This window comes from Equus caballus, chromosome 1 (genome assembly GCF_041296265.1).
Source record: "Equus caballus isolate H_3958 breed thoroughbred chromosome 1, TB-T2T, whole genome shotgun sequence".
In the NCBI taxonomy this organism is placed as follows: domain Eukaryota; kingdom Metazoa; phylum Chordata; class Mammalia; order Perissodactyla; family Equidae; genus Equus; species Equus caballus.
The window spans coordinates 80,572,748-80,591,289 of NC_091684.1; the positions used below are offsets into that span (position 1 = coordinate 80,572,748).

At 68.0% G+C, this 18,542-nt stretch overlaps 3 non-coding genes across 3 annotated transcripts; all 3 read left to right on the top strand.

The window, feature by feature from the left end:
* Positions 1–1,373: 1,373 nt before the first annotated feature.
* On the top strand, positions 1,374–1,492 carry LOC138919511 (5S ribosomal RNA). Its single transcript, XR_011429724.1, has one exon. It is a non-coding gene; the product is annotated as a 5S ribosomal RNA (ribosomal RNA).
* Positions 1,493–5,428: 3,936 nt separating this feature from the next.
* On the top strand, positions 5,429–5,547 carry LOC138919512 (5S ribosomal RNA). The gene has a single exon (XR_011429725.1). It is a non-coding gene; the product is annotated as a 5S ribosomal RNA (ribosomal RNA).
* Positions 5,548–9,482: 3,935 nt separating this feature from the next.
* On the top strand, positions 9,483–9,601 carry LOC138919514 (5S ribosomal RNA). The gene has a single exon (XR_011429727.1). It is a non-coding gene; the product is annotated as a 5S ribosomal RNA (ribosomal RNA).
* Positions 9,602–18,542: the final 8,941 nt, after the last annotated feature.

The window sequence follows — 18,542 nt, forward strand, 5'->3', positions numbered from 1 at the left end:
AGCAGACTGTGGACGCTGTGGTCGTCGGGGAGGGGGTTCTGTACGTCTGGTAGATTGCGTTGGTTTCTCGGGCGAAGTTCTCCGTGTCCTGACTTTTCTGGCTGCTCGTTCTGTCAACTCAGGAAGTCCGGGGGCGCCCCGCAGAAAGAGGAAAAGAGCCAGAACGAAGAGGCGAAGAGAGAAGGAAAGAAACACACAAACACGCACGCGCACACAAAAACGCGCACACACAGAGCGAGAGCGAGAGCGAGAGCGAGAGCGAGAGCGAGCCCGAGCCCGGCTGCCTGTCCGTGGCTCCTGGGCGTCCGGGTCGCGGGACAGGGATCCCAGGAGCGCTGCACTCCTGAGACCCTGTCTGCACGTCCCAGGGCCCCAGGGGTGATCGCCAGCCCCAGGGCCCCCGCCTCCTTGCCCGGGCCCAGCTCAAGCACCACCGCCCTCCTGTGGGGAAGCTGCCTCTTGGGCAGGGCCTCTCTGTGTCAGCGTGAGCGTCTGTGTGTCTGTCCCGGGGGGTGTCTGTCTGGGTCCGTGTCTCGGATCCTCTCAATCTCTCTGTCTCTGCCTCTGTCTCTGTCTCTGTCTCTGTGTCTCTCAGGTCGGTCAGTCAGGAGCTGTCCAGGGTGGCCGCGGGGCCTGGGGTTGAGGGCGCGGTCCGGGTCCCGTGGGCGGGGCGCGGGGCGGGGCGGGGAAGGGTGGCCCGCCCTGGTCTCCCCGCGCCCCGCCGCCCGCCCCGGAGGGCTTTCCGGTGATGCCCTCTGGTCGCGCCGGTGGCTCCAGCTGGATTTGGGCAAGTTGGGGCCGGGCCGGAGCGGCGGCCGCCGGGGGTTGTTGGGCCCGGGTTCGTTGGGAGGCGCCTCGGGCCGGAGGGGCCTCGCGGGCCCGGGGCCCCGACGCGCCGACGCGCCGACGCGCCGACGCGCCCGACGCCCCGGGCCACCTGTCCCCGAGCAGAGCAGCCGGATGTCCTGCGACCCGTCGCCGGGATGCGGGCGGACAGGAGGCCTGGAGCGTCCGGGGCCGGCTTGGGAGAGCGCCTAGACTTGCGCCCCGCCCGCCCACAGTCCCCGGGGTGCCCGAGGCCTCCCGCGCCCTGGGCGGGCGGCAGGGCAGGGCAGGGCAGGGCAGGGCAGGGCAGGGCAGGGTTTGGCTGGCCGCGGCGGCGGCGGCGGCGGCGGCGGCGGCGGCGGCGGGAGGCAGTGGCAGGCAGGCGGCAGGCGGCGGAGCGCGGGGCGCAGGGGACGCGGGCGGCCGGTGCGCGTCACAGGGGCTCGGGCGCGCGCGTCACAGACGCCAGGCGACGGCGCGTCACAGGGGCCAGGCGACAGCGCGCGCGCGCGCGAGGCTTCTTAGGGGCGCCGGCGGCAGCCGCCAGCGTCTACGGCCATACCACCCTGAACGCGCCCGATCTCGTCTGATCTCGGAAGCTAAGCAGGGTCGGGCCTGGTTAGTACTTGGATGGGAGACCGCCTGGGAATACCGGGTGCTGTAGGCTTTTGCCTCCCGCCGCCTCCCTCTCCTTTTGCGCCCCCCCCCCCGCCCCCCGGCCCCAGCGCCGCTCCCTCCACGCTCCTCCCGCCCCTCCTCCCTCCTCACCGGTCGCCCCATCGCCCCGCCACGCCCCCACCGCTGTCCAGCCGCGCGAGTGCCCCGCGGCCGCGGCCACCGCCGCCGCCGCCGCCGCCGCCGCCGCCCAGCCCTTCCACCTCGCGGCCCCACGGGAACCCAGGGCCAACCGGGGCCGGCCCCGCGTGGCCGTGCCCCCGACGCCGCCCTCGTCCGGCGGGCTCCCTCTGTCCTCGGCGGCCTCTTCCCACCCGCCAGGCTCCTGAGAGACCCTAGCGGTCCACTCGGCCGGCGCGGCACCCAAGCAGTTGGTCGAGTCGTGGTGTGCGATGGAACGGATCCCGCTCCGGGCTGCGGAGGCCCGGACAGCTTCAGCAAGCTGCCAGCAGCCCCTCCGTCTTCCAGAGCCCATCTAGGAAAGACCCCGGGTCAGGCCTCTCCAAACAGCACCTACAGAAGGACGGGGCCCACTGGGCTCGAGAGGAGCCTTCCGGGCCTGGCCATCCATCCCAAGCGGGACGGCTTCTGGATTTTCTGATGCCTGCGCCGTGTGTCAGCTTCTCCAAGTCGGTACCTGGCTGTCCTTGATACCGTCGTTCGCGAGAAACCCTCGTTTCCGCACCGGAGTTGGTACGGGTCCTTTTGTGTTGTCTTTCCTTAAAGACGTCCCCTTCCCCAAGTGTCTAAGTTTCAAGCGCCTCCCCCCGCTCCCCGGCTGGGATGCAACTCCGTCTCCGTCTTCGCTTTTGTCTTTTGGGGGGGGGGGGGGTCCTGCCTTCGTTTGAAAGGTCGGTGTCTGGCTCCTCGTGGATCCCTTGCATCCGTTTTGATTCTGAACAGACTGGATGGAAGGATTAGGAATCTTGCTGCGCTGGCCCAGGGTTTTGGTGTCCCCTCACTCAGGTGCCTCACTCTGTCCTGCCCCCCTCCTGGCCTCTGTCTGCCAGAGGGAGTGGACGAGTCCCCCGAGAGGACATTTCCGTCCTCAGCGGCCAGCCCTTCCTGGCTCCTTGGCTTGAGCTTTCATATCGTGCGGCTCGGGCAGCTTTGAAAGTCTGCTCTTCCCCTGCCTGTGTCCGCGCAGACTATCGCGGAAAGGGGATCCGGGAAAGCGGGAGGGGAGTTTGCTCCAGGGGAGGAGAGCGGGGATGACAGGGAGGAGGAGAGGGGAGACTTGCCTCAGATCGCACGGACTTTTACATTTTCAAGGGGGGAATTCATCAAGGTAAGCCGTCTCTTCCCCACCGCAGACAGAAAGCAATAGTTGCTCGCTGTGGAGAAGCTGGGACATGCGGGCAGAGCAGGAAGAGAGGACCTCAACCTCCATCCTCTCACCGTTCAGCAATCATCCTGGGAGCGAATATCCTCGTGTTTCCCTTTTCCCGTGGGCCCCACTTTCCCTGCCAGAGCAGACCCAGGGCACCTGTGGCCTGCTTCCTGCTTGCCCGGGATGGCGGGGTGGCGGGGCGGGGCGGGCCGCGCGTCGCTCCCTGCAGGGTAGCGCCCTGGGTGGTTCTGGTTCCGACGGCTCCCCCAATCTGACCTCCGATGAGCGTGTTCTGCTGGGAGAACTGGGGCTGTGTCTCCGTAAGTTTCCCGGAGTGCGGGCCCGGAGGCTTGGTCTCAAACGAAGGCTCGGCAGCAAGGGCCGCCGTTCCTGCGAGGGACTCGCCCTCCCTGAGCGGCAGTTGCCTCATCTGGTTGGAAAGGGGGTCCTGTTAGTGCCTCGTCGGTGGCGTTGTTGCGAGCGCGGAAGCGGGAGCACGGAGCACACCGCTCAGCACGGAGCGCGGCACTGGTTGGTGCGCGCTCATCGTCTGCCGTCCTTCCCTGTGAGCATAGTGCTTTCCGCCGACATTCGCCCGGCACCTGCGGGCCGCGTGCCTGCTTGGGGCCGGACCCAGCAGCCGAGGACGCAGGTGCCAAAATCTCTGCCTTTGGGGGAGTTCGCCGCCTCGTGCCTGGGACGGGAGGACCGACGGCAGACCAACACGTCCCGACGAGAGGCGGCGTCCCCGACGACGGGACGCGGTGCCGTGGGAAATGGAGAGCCTGGCACAGCCGAGGTCCTGGTCAGACATGCGTTGATGGCGTCGCTCTCTTTCCCCCAGCCCGCCCCCCGCCCCCCACCCCGGCCCCCCGGCCCTTTCCTCTCCCTCGCGTCCCGAGGTCCCCTTTCCAACGGGATCCAAGAACGCCCACAGGGCCCAAACTCTTGAGATGGGCAGTGCAGACATCGTGCACTGGATCCCGGGTGGACGACGGGAGAGGGCTGCGGCCCAGAACCCTGAAGCCCAGAGGTCTCGGGACGGGGATACCGGTGACGTCGGGAGGCACCAACGGGTGTTCGGACGTGCGTTTCCCTCCCCGTAATCACACCGTGGCGCTCATCCGTCCATCCTCGGCGTGCTAGCCATCTTGGTAAAACTAAGGAGACTTAACGGGTGAGCTAACCTGTGGGAGACCCTGGGTAATGTCCCTACCTGCGCTCGAGCAGACTGTGGACGCTGTGGTCGTCGGGGAGGGGGTTCTGTACGTCTGGTAGATTGCGTTGGTTTCTCGGGCGAAGTTCTCCGTGTCCTGACTTTTCTGGCTGCTCGTTCTGTCAACTCAGGAAGTCCGGGGGCGCCCCGCAGAAAGAGGAAAAGAGCCAGAACGAAGAGGCGAAGAGAGAAGGAAAGAAACACACAAACACGCACGCGCACACAAAAACGCGCACACACAGAGCGAGAGCGAGAGCGAGAGCGAGAGCGAGAGCGAGCCCGAGCCCGGCTGCCTGTCCGTGGCTCCTGGGCGTCCGGGTCGCGGGACAGGGATCCCAGGAGCGCTGCACTCCTGAGACCCTGTCTGCACGTCCCAGGGCCCCAGGGGTGATCGCCAGCCCCAGGGCCCCCGCCTCCTTGCCCGGGCCCAGCTCAAGCACCACCGCCCTCCTGTGGGGAAGCTGCCTCTTGGGCAGGGCCTCTCTGTGTCAGCGTGAGCGTCTGTGTGTCTGTCCCGGGGGGTGTCTGTCTGGGTCCGTGTCTCGGATCCTCTCAATCTCTCTGTCTCTGCCTCTGTCTCTGTCTCTGTCTCTGTGTCTCTCAGGTCGGTCAGTCAGGAGCTGTCCAGGGTGGCCGCGGGGCCTGGGGTTGAGGGCGCGGTCCGGGTCCCGTGGGCGGGGCGCGGGGCGGGGCGGGGAAGGGTGGCCCGCCCTGGTCTCCCCGCGCCCCGCCGCCCGCCCCGGAGGGCTTTCCGGTGATGCCCTCTGGTCGCGCCGGTGGCTCCAGCTGGATTTGGGCAAGTTGGGGCCGGGCCGGAGCGGCGGCCGCCGGGGGTTGTTGGGCCCGGGTTCGTTGGGAGGCGCCTCGGGCCGGAGGGGCCTCGCCGGCCCGGGGCCCCGACGCGCCGACGCGCCGACGCGCCGACGCGCCCGACGCCCCGGGCCACCTGTCCCCGAGCAGAGCAGCCGGATGTCCTGCGACCCGTCGCCGGGATGCGGGCGGACAGGAGGCCTGGAGCGTCCGGGGCCGGCTTGGGAGAGCGCCTAGACTTGCGCCCCGCCCGCCCACAGTCCCCGGGGTGCCCGAGGCCTCCCGCGCCCTGGGCGGGCGGCAGGGCAGGGCAGGGCAGGGCAGGGCAGGGCAGGGCAGGGTTTGGCTGGCCGCGGCGGCGGCGGCGGCGGCGGCGGCGGCGGCGGCGGGAGGCAGTGGCAGGCAGGCGGCAGGCGGCGGAGCGCGGGGCGCAGGGGACGCGGGCGGCCGGTGCGCGTCACAGGGGCTCGGGCGCGCGCGTCACAGACGCCAGGCGACGGCGCGTCACAGGGGCCAGGCGACAGCGCGCGCGCGCGCGAGGCTTCTTAGGGGCGCCGGCGGCAGCCGCCAGCGTCTACGGCCATACCACCCTGAACGCGCCCGATCTCGTCTGATCTCGGAAGCTAAGCAGGGTCGGGCCTGGTTAGTACTTGGATGGGAGACCGCCTGGGAATACCGGGTGCTGTAGGCTTTTGCCTCCCGCCGCCTCCCTCTCCTTTTGCGCCCCCCCCCCCGCCCCCCGGCCCCAGCGCCGCTCCCTCCACGCTCCTCCCGCCCCTCCTCCCTCCTCACCGGTCGCCCCATCGCCCCGCCACGCCCCCACCGCTGTCCAGCCGCGCGAGTGCCCCGCGGCCGCGGCCACCGCCGCCGCCGCCGCCGCCGCCGCCGCCCAGCCCTTCCACCTCGCGGCCCCACGGGAACCCAGGGCCAACCGGGGCCGGCCCCGCGTGGCCGTGCCCCCGACGCCGCCCTCGTCCGGCGGGCTCCCTCTGTCCTCGGCGGCCTCTTCCCACCCGCCAGGCTCCTGAGAGACCCTAGCGGTCCACTCGGCCGGCGCGGCACCCAAGCAGTTGGTCGAGTCGTGGTGTGCGATGGAACGGATCCCGCTCCGGGCTGCGGAGGCCCGGACAGCTTCAGCAAGCTGCCAGCAGCCCCTCCGTCTTCCAGAGCCCATCTAGGAAAGACCCCGGGTCAGGCCTCTCCAAACAGCACCTACAGAAGGACGGGGCCCACTGGGCTCGAGAGGAGCCTTCCGGGCCTGGCCATCCATCCCAAGCGGGACGGCTTCTGGATTTTCTGATGCCTGCGCCGTGTGTCAGCTTCTCCAAGTCGGTACCTGGCTGTCCTTGATACCGTCGTTCGCGAGAAACCCTCGTTTCCGCACCGGAGTTGGTACGGGTCCTTTTGTGTTGTCTTTCCTTAAAGACGTCCCCTTCCCCAAGTGTCTAAGTTTCAAGCGCCTCCCCCCGCTCCCCGGCTGGGATGCAACTCCGTCTCCGTCTTCGCTTTTGTCTTTTGGGGGGGGGGGGGTCCTGCCTTCGTTTGAAAGGTCGGTGTCTGGCTCCTCGTGGATCCCTTGCATCCGTTTTGATTCTGAACAGACTGGATGGAAGGATTAGGAATCTTGCTGCGCTGGCCCAGGGTTTTGGTGTCCCCTCACTCAGGTGCCTCACTCTGTCCTGCCCCCCTCCTGGCCTCTGTCTGCCAGAGGGAGTGGACGAGTCCCCCGAGAGGACATTTCCGTCCTCAGCGGCCAGCCCTTCCTGGCTCCTTGGCTTGAGCTTTCATATCGTGCGGCTCGGGCAGCTTTGAAAGTCTGCTCTTCCCCTGCCTGTGTCCGCGCAGACTATCGCGGAAAGGGGATCCGGGAAAGCGGGAGGGGAGTTTGCTCCAGGGGAGGAGAGCGGGGATGACAGGGAGGAGGAGAGGGGAGACTTGCCTCAGATCGCACGGACTTTTACATTTTCAAGGGGGGAATTCATCAAGGTAAGCCGTCTCTTCCCCACCGCAGACAGAAAGCAATAGTTGCTCGCTGTGGAGAAGCTGGGACATGCGGGCAGAGCAGGAAGAGAGGACCTCAACCTCCATCCTCTCACCGTTCAGCAATCATCCTGGGAGCGAATATCCTCGTGTTTCCCTTTTCCCGTGGGCCCCACTTTCCCTGCCAGAGCAGACCCAGGGCACCTGTGGCCTGCTTCCTGCTTGCCCGGGATGGCGGGGTGGCGGGGCGGGGCGGGCCGCGCGTCGCTCCCTGCAGGGTAGCGCCCTGGGTGGTTCTGGTTCCGACGGCTCCCCCAATCTGACCTCCGATGAGCGTGTTCTGCTGGGAGAACTGGGGCTGTGTCTCCGTAAGTTTCCCGGAGTGCGGGCCCGGAGGCTTGGTCTCAAACGAAGGCTCGGCAGCAAGGGCCGCCGTTCCTGCGAGGGACTCGCCCTCCCTGAGCGGCAGTTGCCTCATCTGGTTGGAAAGGGGGTCCTGTTAGTGCCTCGTCGGTGGCGTTGTTGCGAGCGCGGAAGCGGGAGCACGGAGCACACCGCTCAGCACGGAGCGCGGCACTGGTTGGTGCGCGCTCATCGTCTGCCGTCCTTCCCTGTGAGCATAGTGCTTTCCGCCGACATTCGCCCGGCACCTGCGGGCCGCGTGCCTGCTTGGGGCCGGACCCAGCAGCCGAGGACGCAGGTGCCAAAATCTCTGCCTTTGGGGGAGTTCGCCGCCTCGTGCCTGGGACGGGAGGACCGACGGCAGACCAACACGTCCCGACGAGAGGCGGCGTCCCCGACGACGGGACGCGGTGCCGTGGGAAATGGAGAGCCTGGCACAGCCGAGGTCCTGGTCAGACATGCGTTGATGGCGTCGCTCTCTTTCCCCCAGCCCGCCCCCCGCCCCCCACCCCGGCCCCCCGGCCCTTTCCTCTCCCTCGCGTCCCGAGGTCCCCTTTCCAACGGGATCCAAGAACGCCCACAGGGCCCAAACTCTTGAGATGGGCAGTGCAGACATCGTGCACTGGATCCCGGGTGGACGACGGGAGAGGGCTGCGGCCCAGAACCCTGAAGCCCAGAGGTCTCGGGACGGGGATACCGGTGACGTCGGGAGGCACCAACGGGTGTTCCGACGTGCGTTTCCCTCCCCGTAATCACACCGTGGCGCTCATCCGTCCATCCTCGGCGTGCTAGCCATCTTGGTAAAACTAAGGAGACTTAACGGGTGAGCTAACCTGTGGGAGACCCTGGGTAATGTCCCTACCTGCGCTCGAGCAGACTGTGGACGCTGTGGTCGTCGGGGAGGGGGTTCTGTACGTCTGGTAGATTGCGTTGGTTTCTCGGGCGAAGTTCTCCGTGTCCTGACTTTTCTGGCTGCTCGTTCTGTCAACTCAGGAAGTCCGGGGGCGCCCCGCAGAAAGAGGAAAAGAGCCAGAACGAAGAGGCGAAGAGAGAAGGAAAGAAACACACAAACACGCACGCGCACACAAAAACGCGCACACACAGAGCGAGAGCGAGAGCGAGAGCGAGAGCGAGAGCGAGCCCGAGCCCGGCTGCCTGTCCGTGGCTCCTGGGCGTCCGGGTCGCGGGACAGGGATCCCAGGAGCGCTGCACTCCTGAGACCCTGTCTGCACGTCCCAGGGCCCCAGGGGTGATCGCCAGCCCCAGGGCCCCCGCCTCCTTGCCCGGGCCCAGCTCAAGCACCACCGCCCTCCTGTGGGGAAGCTGCCTCTTGGGCAGGGCCTCTCTGTGTCAGCGTGAGCGTCTGTGTGTCTGTCCCGGGGGGTGTCTGTCTGGGTCCGTGTCTCGGATCCTCTCAATCTCTCTGTCTCTGCCTCTGTCTCTGTCTCTGTCTCTGTGTCTCTCAGGTCGGTCAGTCAGGAGCTGTCCAGGGTGGCCGCGGGGCCTGGGGTTGAGGGCGCGGTCCGGGTCCCGTGGGCGGGGCGCGGGGCGGGGCGGGGAAGGGTGGCCCGCCCTGGTCTCCCCGCGCCCCGCCGCCCGCCCCGGAGGGCTTTCCGGTGATGCCCTCTGGTCGCGCCGGTGGCTCCAGCTGGATTTGGGCAAGTTGGGGCCGGGCCGGAGCGGCGGCCGCCGGGGGTTGTTGGGCCCGGGTTCGTTGGGAGGCGCCTCGGGCCGGAGGGGCCTCGCGGGCCCGGGGCCCCGACGCGCCGACGCGCCGACGCGCCGACGCGCCCGACGCCCCGGGCCACCTGTCCCCGAGCAGAGCAGCCGGATGTCCTGCGACCCGTCGCCGGGATGCGGGCGGACAGGAGGCCTGGAGCGTCCGGGGCCGGCTTGGGAGAGCGCCTAGACTTGCGCCCCGCCCGCCCACAGTCCCCGGGGTGCCCGAGGCCTCCCGCGCCCTGGGCGGGCGGCAGGGCAGGGCAGGGCAGGGCAGGGCAGGGCAGGGCAGGGTTTGGCTGGCCGCGGCGGCGGCGGCGGCGGCGGCGGCGGCGGCGGCGGGAGGCAGTGGCAGGCAGGCGGCAGGCGGCGGAGCGCGGGGCGCAGGGGACGCGGGCGGCCGGTGCGCGTCACAGGGGCTCGGGCGCGCGCGTCACAGACGCCAGGCGACGGCGCGTCACAGGGGCCAGGCGACAGCGCGCGCGCGCGCGAGGCTTCTTAGGGGCGCCGGCGGCAGCCGCCAGCGTCTACGGCCATACCACCCTGAACGCGCCCGATCTCGTCTGATCTCGGAAGCTAAGCAGGGTCGGGCCTGGTTAGTACTTGGATGGGAGACCGCCTGGGAATACCGGGTGCTGTAGGCTTTTGCCTCCCGCCGCCTCCCTCTCCTTTTGCGCCCCCCCCCCCCCCGCCCCCCGGCCCCAGCGCCGCTCCCTCCACGCTCCTCCCGCCCCTCCTCCCTCCTCACCGGTCGCCCCATTGCCCCGCCACGCCCCCACCGCTGTCCAGCCGCGCGAGTGCCCCGCGGCCGCGGCCACCGCCGCCGCCGCCGCCGCCGCCGCCGCCCAGCCCTTCCACCTCGCGGCCCCACGGGAACCCAGGGCCAACCGGGGCCGGCCCCGCGTGGCCGTGCCCCCGACGCCGCCCTCGTCCGGCGGGCTCCCTCTGTCCTCGGCGGCCTCTTCCCACCCGCCAGGCTCCTGAGAGACCCTAGCGGTCCACTCGGCCGGCGCGGCACCCAAGCAGTTGGTCGAGTCGTGGTGTGCGATGGAACGGATCCCGCTCCGGGCTGCGGAGGCCCGGACAGCTTCAGCAAGCTGCCAGCAGCCCCTCCGTCTTCCAGAGCCCATCTAGGAAAGACCCCGGGTCAGGCCTCTCCAAACAGCACCTACAGAAGGACGGGGCCCACTGGGCTCGAGAGGAGCCTTCCGGGCCTGGCCATCCATCCCAAGCGGGACGGCTTCTGGATTTTCTGATGCCTGCGCCGTGTGTCAGCTTCTCCAAGTCGGTACCTGGCTGTCCTTGATACCGTCGTTCGCGAGAAACCCTCGTTTCCGCACCGGAGTTGGTACGGGTCCTTTTGTGTTGTCTTTCCTTAAAGACGTCCCCTTCCCCAAGTGTCTAAGTTTCAAGCGCCTCCCCCCGCTCCCCGGCTGGGATGCAACTCCGTCTCCGTCTTCGCTTTTGTCTTTTGGGGGGGGGGGGGGTCCTGCCTTCGTTTGAAAGGTCGGTGTCTGGCTCCTCGTGGATCCCTTGCATCCGTTTTGATTCTGAACAGACTGGATGGAAGGATTAGGAATCTTGCTGCGCTGGCCCAGGGTTTTGGTGTCCCCTCACTCAGGTGCCTCACTCTGTCCTGCCCCCCTCCTGGCCTCTGTCTGCCAGAGGGAGTGGACGAGTCCCCCGAGAGGACATTTCCGTCCTCAGCGGCCAGCCCTTCCTGGCTCCTTGGCTTGAGCTTTCATATCGTGCGGCTCGGGCAGCTTTGAAAGTCTGCTCTTCCCCTGCCTGTGTCCGCGCAGACTATCGCGGAAAGGGGATCCGGGAAAGCGGGAGGGGAGTTTGCTCCAGGGGAGGAGAGCGGGGATGACAGGGAGGAGGAGAGGGGAGACTTGCCTCAGATCGCACGGACTTTTACATTTTCAAGGGGGGAATTCATCAAGGTAAGCCGTCTCTTCCCCACCGCAGACAGAAAGCAATAGTTGCTCGCTGTGGAGAAGCTGGGACATGCGGGCAGAGCAGGAAGAGAGGACCTCAACCTCCATCCTCTCACCGTTCAGCAATCATCCTGGGAGCGAATATCCTCGTGTTTCCCTTTTCCCGTGGGCCCCACTTTCCCTGCCAGAGCAGACCCAGGGCACCTGTGGCCTGCTTCCTGCTTGCCCGGGATGGCGGGGTGGCGGGGCGGGGCGGGCCGCGCGTCGCTCCCTGCAGGGTAGCGCCCTGGGTGGTTCTGGTTCCGACGGCTCCCCCAATCTGACCTCCGATGAGCGTGTTCTGCTGGGAGAACTGGGGCTGTGTCTCCGTAAGTTTCCCGGAGTGCGGGCCCGGAGGCTTGGTCTCAAACGAAGGCTCGGCAGCAAGGGCCGCCGTTCCTGCGAGGGACTCGCCCTCCCTGAGCGGCAGTTGCCTCATCTGGTTGGAAAGGGGGTCCTGTTAGTGCCTCGTCGGTGGCGTTGTTGCGAGCGCGGAAGCGGGAGCACGGAGCACACCGCTCAGCACGGAGCGCGGCACTGGTTGGTGCGCGCTCATCGTCTGCCGTCCTTCCCTGTGAGCATAGTGCTTTCCGCCGACATTCGCCCGGCACCTGCGGGCCGCGTGCCTGCTTGGGGCCGGACCCAGCAGCCGAGGACGCAGGTGCCAAAATCTCTGCCTTTGGGGGAGTTCGCCGCCTCGTGCCTGGGACGGGAGGACCGACGGCAGACCAACACGTCCCGACGAGAGGCGGCGTCCCCGACGACGGGACGCGGTGCCGTGGGAAATGGAGAGCCTGGCACAGCCGAGGTCCTGGTCAGACATGCGTTGATGGCGTCGCTCTCTTTCCCCCAGCCCGCCCCCCGCCCCCCACCCCGGCCCCCCGGCCCTTTCCTCTCCCTCGCGTCCCGAGGTCCCCTTTCCAACGGGATCCAAGAACGCCCACAGGGCCCAAACTCTTGAGATGGGCAGTGCAGACATCGTGCACTGGATCCCGGGTGGACGACGGGAGAGGGCTGCGGCCCAGAACCCTGAAGCCCAGAGGTCTCGGGACGGGGATACCGGTGACGTCGGGAGGCACCAACGGGTGTTCCGACGTGCGTTTCCCTCCCCGTAATCACACCGTGGCGCTCATCCGTCCATCCTCGGCGTGCTAGCCATCTTGGTAAAACTAAGGAGACTTGGGGTGAGCTAACCTGTGGGAGACCCTGGGTAATGTCCCTACCTGCGCTCGAGCAGACTGTGGACGCTGTGGTCGTCGGGGAGGGGGTTCTGTACGTCTGGTAGATTGCGTTGGTTTCTCGGGCGAAGTTCTCCGTGTCCTGACTTTTCTGGCTGCTCGTTCTGTCAACTCAGGAAGTCCGGGGGCGCCCCGCAGAAAGAGGAAAAGAGCCAGAACGAAGAGGCGAAGAGAGAAGGAAAGAAACACACAAACACGCACGCGCACACACAAACGCGCACACACAGAGGGAGAGCGAGAGCGAGAGCGAGAGCGAGAGGCGGAGCGAGCCGAGCCCGGCTGCCTGTCCGTGGCTCCTGGGCGTCCGGGTCGCGGGACAGGGATCCCCAGGGCTCTCCTGAGACCCTGTCTGCCGCATTTGGAGCCCCAGGGGTGATCGCCAGCCCCAGGGCCCCCGCCTCCTTGCCGGAGCTGTCAAGCACCGCCCTCCTGTGGGGAAGCTGCCTCTTGGGCAGGGCCTCTCTGTGTCAGCGTGAGCGTCTGTGTGTCTGTCCCACGGGGGGTGTCTGTCTGGGTCCGTGTCTCGGATCCTCTCAATCTCTCTGTCTCTGCCTCTGTCTCTGTCTCCTTCTCTGTGTCTCTCAGGTCGGTCAGTCAGGAGCTGCCAGGAAGCGTCGTATCTGGCCCTCGAAGGCGGGTTGCGTCCCACCGGCTTCGACCCTGGCCCTCTGCGGCCTCCAACAGAGGCCTAGTCCAGGGGTCGATCCGCCTCTCCGTCTGCGTGAAGGGATGCGGGCATTTCCTGCTCTTGACTGTCTGCCCCCTCGCGAACCGGTGAGATGTGAAAAAAGGCCAGGGCACTCCCAGGACTGCACTGCCGAAAACTCAGCGGGAGGCCCAGCAAGCTGGACTCGCATCTTCCACTGGGGAGGAGCAAGTCCTTCCCTCCGCGGCCCCGCCTTCTAGCCGGATGCCGGGCTCCCTTCGGCCAACTTCTCAGGATCGGACTTGGAGCCCCTGGGTGGGGTTCGCGCGGGGCCGCTCAAGCCCGTGGGCGACTAGCTAGGTTCCCGCGCTGCGGAAGAGCGACGGATCTTGGGGGGGTTCTTCTGGTGGGTCTGCGGGATGGACCTCCAGTTCGGGCACAGGGGGTCGTTGCGCTGCGGCCTCCGCCCGCGGAGGCCAAGCCCCAGTGGGTCTTGCATCCCCGGGCGGCTCTTGGCCCCCCGTCTAGCGCGTGCCGCGCTCCGGTCGCGCCCCTCGGTCCGTTCCGCAGGAGCTCCATGGGCCGCAGCGGGGCTGGAGGGGCCAAACGCCCCCTCAGCTTGGCCCTCCGCCGCTGGGCCCGGCCAAGCGCGATGGGGGTGGATTCGTCCGAAGGCCTACGACAAGGGGGAGGGGATAAGAGGGGGGTTGGCCCCCGGTGTCTTTACCTCTCGCCCAGCGTGACTGGCGGAGATTTTCAGGCTGGGCAGGCTTCTGCCTGAGTGGAGGGGGTCCTTGCCCTGAGGTATCGGGGGGGCCTCCTTGCAATCGAGAGAGGCCGGTTGAGAGCCAACGGGCGTCCCGGCGTGCGAAACTGGTGCGAGGCGGCCGCCGAGGCGCGCCGCTTCCCTGGCCCCGGAACACCACTGGGCGCCAGCGTCTCCCTGCCCCAGACACCTGGCTGTCTCGCGTCCTTGACTGATAGACCCCTGCAGTTGACGCGGAGTTGGAGCGTCCGCGGGGCCGGACAGCTTCGGGGCTGTGAGCGCGTGTGCCAGGTTTCCGGCGGGGAACGGCAGAGTTGCCAATTGTCCCTGGCACGGAACGACGACGGTCTAGAAAAAGCAACGGCGCAGCGGCCCCCGCAAGAGTACTCTCGTCCCCTTCGGAGGCGGCGGGCCGTGTTCTGTGGGGCCAGCGTTTCACCCCCGCCCGTGCGTCTTGTTGCTCGGGGAGCCCTGACCTGGGCCGCAGACCAGTCGGACCTGCCCCCGACGTTTGACTTCCACTAGGCCGTGGGGTGCGAAGCGATTGCCCCCTGAGGGCGTTGGCTTAGCCTGGGCGCCGTTTCTGGAACGAAGACCGCTTTGGTCCGATTGGGCCAGGGGCCGTTGGTCACGCGGTTGGTGCACGCCAGGGATCCCAGTCGCCGCGGGCTTCCCCGGGGGAGCGTTCCTGTGCACAATCGACGGGTGCGAGCGCACTTTAAGCGGCTGGTTCGGCTCGACGGCATCCTGCTGGATCTGAGCTGGGCTGCTGTTTCGGTGAGCTGTCGCCCTGGGCACTTCCCGCCCCTTCCGGTGGAACCCTGGCTAGCCCCCGCCCGCCTTGGGAACCTCCATTTGCGCTGTAAGTTGGTGCGGAGGCGGGGGAGGCGTGCACCATGGGGGGACTCTGAGAGCTCCTCCGCGTCGACCTCAACGACACCCCCCCCCGGGGTAGGCTACGCTTCCCGCCTCCGGGGGCCCGTCGAGTGCACAACAACTTCCCCCGCTCCCTCGGGGCGTCTGGCCTCCCCGCGCGAGGTGTGCGCCGAATGGGAGCCAGCGGCGGGCTTGACAGCACTCTTGCTTGCAATCTTTGGGGGAGCACTCTCCCCATGCGCGGCGACGATTTGCGCGGAGGGCTCAACGCTGACACTCTGCCTGCGCCAGAGGGCCAGCCTGCCGTGCAAGATCTCTCGGTGCTGAAATCCCCTGGCCGGGCAAGTGACGGAGGAAAGCACGTTCCACGCTGGCACTTGCGTTCCCGCTCTAGGGGGTGCCACTCCGGCAGATGACTCTTCTCAGCGCCCGGTGGGAAGGCTTCCCCTCGGCGAAAAGAGCTGTCCCCCAGTTTTTGGCTGTTGGAAGAGGTTCGGTTGGCAGACCCTCTCGGCCTGACGCTCCGCCGCACTCTCCCTCAAAATAGGGGCTGTCCGCTTCCGGTCCAAAAGGGAGCCCCGACCGACAGAACCGGAAGCGGTCCGAGCCGAGGTTCCCCTCGACTCCTAGCGCTCGAAACCCTGCCCAGCGTTGACAGCGTCTCCCCCCTTGGGCCGGAGTCCTGCGTGGGCTTTGCATCGGGGCGCGAAAAAGGCCGTAGGCTCCTCGCGGCTCTCGCCCTCCAAGGCGCCGGTGGTCCTGTCTCCGGTTGAATCTCAGTCACCTCGAGAATCAGCTTCCGACTCTCAGGACGACCCTGCGTGCAGAGCACCTAGGGGCTGCCCACCGCTCACTCTTCCTGGGGCTCATCAGGATCGCCGTCGTCTAGGTCCCCGTTCGCATGAAGGCTGACCCCGCCAAGTTGTGCCCCACTGGACAGAGCCCGTTCGCTCGGGCCCACGGCACCGCATGCTCTGCCAGCCGGTGAGCCATGCTTCGGGGGTGAGCAAGCCCCTTGCAATCCCGTGCCATCATCGACCCCAGAAAAGTGGGTGCCGAAGGAGCTTGGGCCCGCGCGTACAAGCCCCGTGGGGGGAGCCTGCTGGCATGAAGCTCGCCTTCCAGAGGCCGCCTCCAGCCAAGACCTGGCGGGCGGCTTCGCAGCGGCCCCAGGGGCTACCGGCCCCTGGGGTTGGTTCTCCCGGCGCCCCGCCCGCCTCCACCCGCCCTTCCGCTCCATGCTCGGGGGTTTGCAGTCTCTCTTTCGGGGGATTTGTGCGACCGATCGGCTTCCCCAGGCTGTGCTCCCCACCCCGGAAGGGAAGCCTCCGGGTCCTGTGCCTCCCCTGTCGCCGATTGTCCGTCGCGGGCCGCCACGAGGACCCTGCCCCACCCAGCGTGCAGGCACGCTTGCGCCTCTCCGGGGCAAGCTTCCGCCAAAGCCCCGGGTGGCCCCACCCGGCCGCGTCTTCTGGGAAGCAGCTGATCCGCCTGCCTCCCTGGTGCCCCTCCCAGGAGGCTCGCGCCGAGTCGGTAGTGGCTCCCTCAGACCGGGAACCCGTCCGGGGACGACGGTCCCTGAGGTCAGAGACTCGCTAACGGGGGCGCTGTCTGGAGCCCGAACCTCAGCCCGGGCCCACCTTTGTGGAAAAACTGAACTCGGTCTGCCACAGGGCAGGGCCGCAGCCTCCCAAGCGTGACATTCGGGGGACTGGGCGGCCCCTGGGCCGCCGGCCCCTCGTGCGGGCCCCGCCTGGCTGCGAACGCGCTCAGTCCCTCCCAAGGCGGCCCGAAGCTCCCGCTCAGGCCTCCTTGACTCGCGTCGGTTGTTGCCACAAGCGGGGGTCCCAATGCCTGGACATCTCAGTGGTCAGTGAGTCAGGGAAGTGCAGGGAGTTCGGAGAAGCCCTTGCGCCCGGTGCCTCAGGCCCAAACGGTATGGGGCGGGTGCTATCCGACCGGCCCGTGGAACCCTTCTGCTGGGCTATCCCCTTGCTCCCCCCCCCTGAGAGAGGGCAGCTGGCCCATGCGAGGTGATGAAGAAAGAAACCCTGGCAATCCTGTGACCAACTGCCCTGGCGCTGAACCCTAGTCGGAGCGGGGGAAGAGACCCTTGGCGACGGCCCAGCCGGGAGTGTGTTCTTTCGAGGGGCCGGTGGTTGTTTGCCGGTCTCCAGCGTGACTGCCTCGACCACTTGTGTCAGCAATCCTCTCTGATCTGTGAGGCGCTCAATTTTGGTGTTCTGGGACAGGCCTACGGCCAGGTCGACGCGACACAAACTACGGGACAAGCCGGAGCTCCCGGGTCAGTACCGCTGGAACCGGCGGCTTCCCTCAGCTAACACGAGGAGGGAATACAAGGCCGGGTGCGGAGCAGAGCGCGCCGCAGATGGGAGTGGGGCCCCGGCTCGCTCCGGTACTCACAGTGCTCCCAGGCCCGTGTCGATGTCGGCGGGTCAGCCAGCACTCGGGTGCCACCGGGTGAGAGCGACCGGGCCCTCCCAAACGTGCTCGGGGATTCCTGCAGTAGCCTGCTCTCAGCCCTTCCTAGAGCCGGTATCAGCTTCCCTCCGTTTGCACTCTCCCCCTCGGTCTCTCCACGACGTCGCTGGTCAGGGGTCCGGCGAGGTGGCTGGCCGGGTGTTCTCCCCCCTTCGGCCCGTCTGCTGAGGCCCCCATGCCGGGCCTCCCCGCCCCGGAACACAAGCTCTCTGTCCGGCGGCGGGGGCCGCCCGGAGGCTCCCTTTTTTGTCCCGCTCTTCAGGTTTCGGACCGATGAGAACATTGCAGTCTCGGCGTGAGGGGCAGGGGGCAGGGGCCAATTAGGGGACCTGCCGCATAGTTTGTGTAGTTAATAGTTTTTGCCGCGCGATTTGGCCGTGGTTCCTGTCGTGCTTCTCCCGGCCGGCCTGTACTTGACCTTCTGGCGAAGCTCGATGGCTCGGTCGCTGCCGTGTGCGAGACAATGGCGGGGGAACTTCCGAGCGGCACGCCTAGGAGCTGGTCCTCCGTCCGCAGGCGCCGGCCCAAGGCCTTGTCTCTGCTTGGTCTCCCGGCCGAGGGGGTGAGCGCAAGTCAGGCGCATGGTGGGGCCGTCCGCTTCGGGCGAAGGGACCAGACCCTGCCTAGAGTCTCTTGGGTGAGCCCTAAGGGCCTCCTTCGCCCCTTGCCGTCCGACCGGCGAGTCGTCCGGAGACTCTCGTGAACGCAGCGCGGCCTTTCTCGGGCCTCAGCCTGAGGCTCCCTGAGTTGCGGCCCGTCCCCCGCCCTCAGCCATGGCTCGACCACGTGGGATTGCCGGGGCAACCCGGCCATGCCATGGGGGCTTCCTCCCCGGAGCACCCAGGGTTCGTGAGTGAGCATCGAAGCTCCCCGGTTCACGCCCCTGGACCTGCGCGTCTCATTTGGTTCCAAGCTCCGCCCCGTTCGCCCCTCGACAATTTCTGGCGGGGCCACTCAGGGGTCGGAACAGCCGCGGCCCGTAGCCGGTCCAGGGCTCAGCCGGCCCGGCGAAACCCCAGGCATGGGAGGCCCCCTTGATCGCCAGATGGGAATGCTCCCGGACCCTCGCCAGTTTCCCTTGCCTGCAGCATCCGCAGGGCAGCGGCAGGCTAGCGGGTGCGCTGACCGGCCCGGGGGGTTGTCGATTGCTTAGTTCCGGCGGTTAACGGTCACAATCTCCGGGCCCCTGCCCCATGTCCCCGCCAGGAGCGACCCCTCACTCGTGGGTCAGGTGAGTCGTTCGCAGGCGCCCCGTCCCGTCACTGAGCACTGCGGAGGAGAGGACCGCCGACGCCGGCTGCGCCGAGGAAGGTCGTTGCGCAGAGGTCCGCGGCTGGAGTCTGCCGCGCGAGCGGGTGATGCCCCGCCCGGGCGGACCGGAGAGTCAACGCGCCCCTACCGGCTTCGAAGTCAATCTCTCGATCCCTCGCCCTGACGTCAGTCGGTTTCGCCGCCGTTGCGGAGCAGATCCAGGGGTGCCTCGTCCCCGCAGCGGAACCCTGGCTCTCCTCAGTGGGGCCGTTCTGACGCCAGGGGGCCTCGCATGCCCGGGCAAGCGGGCACTCCTGAAAACGTGTTGAC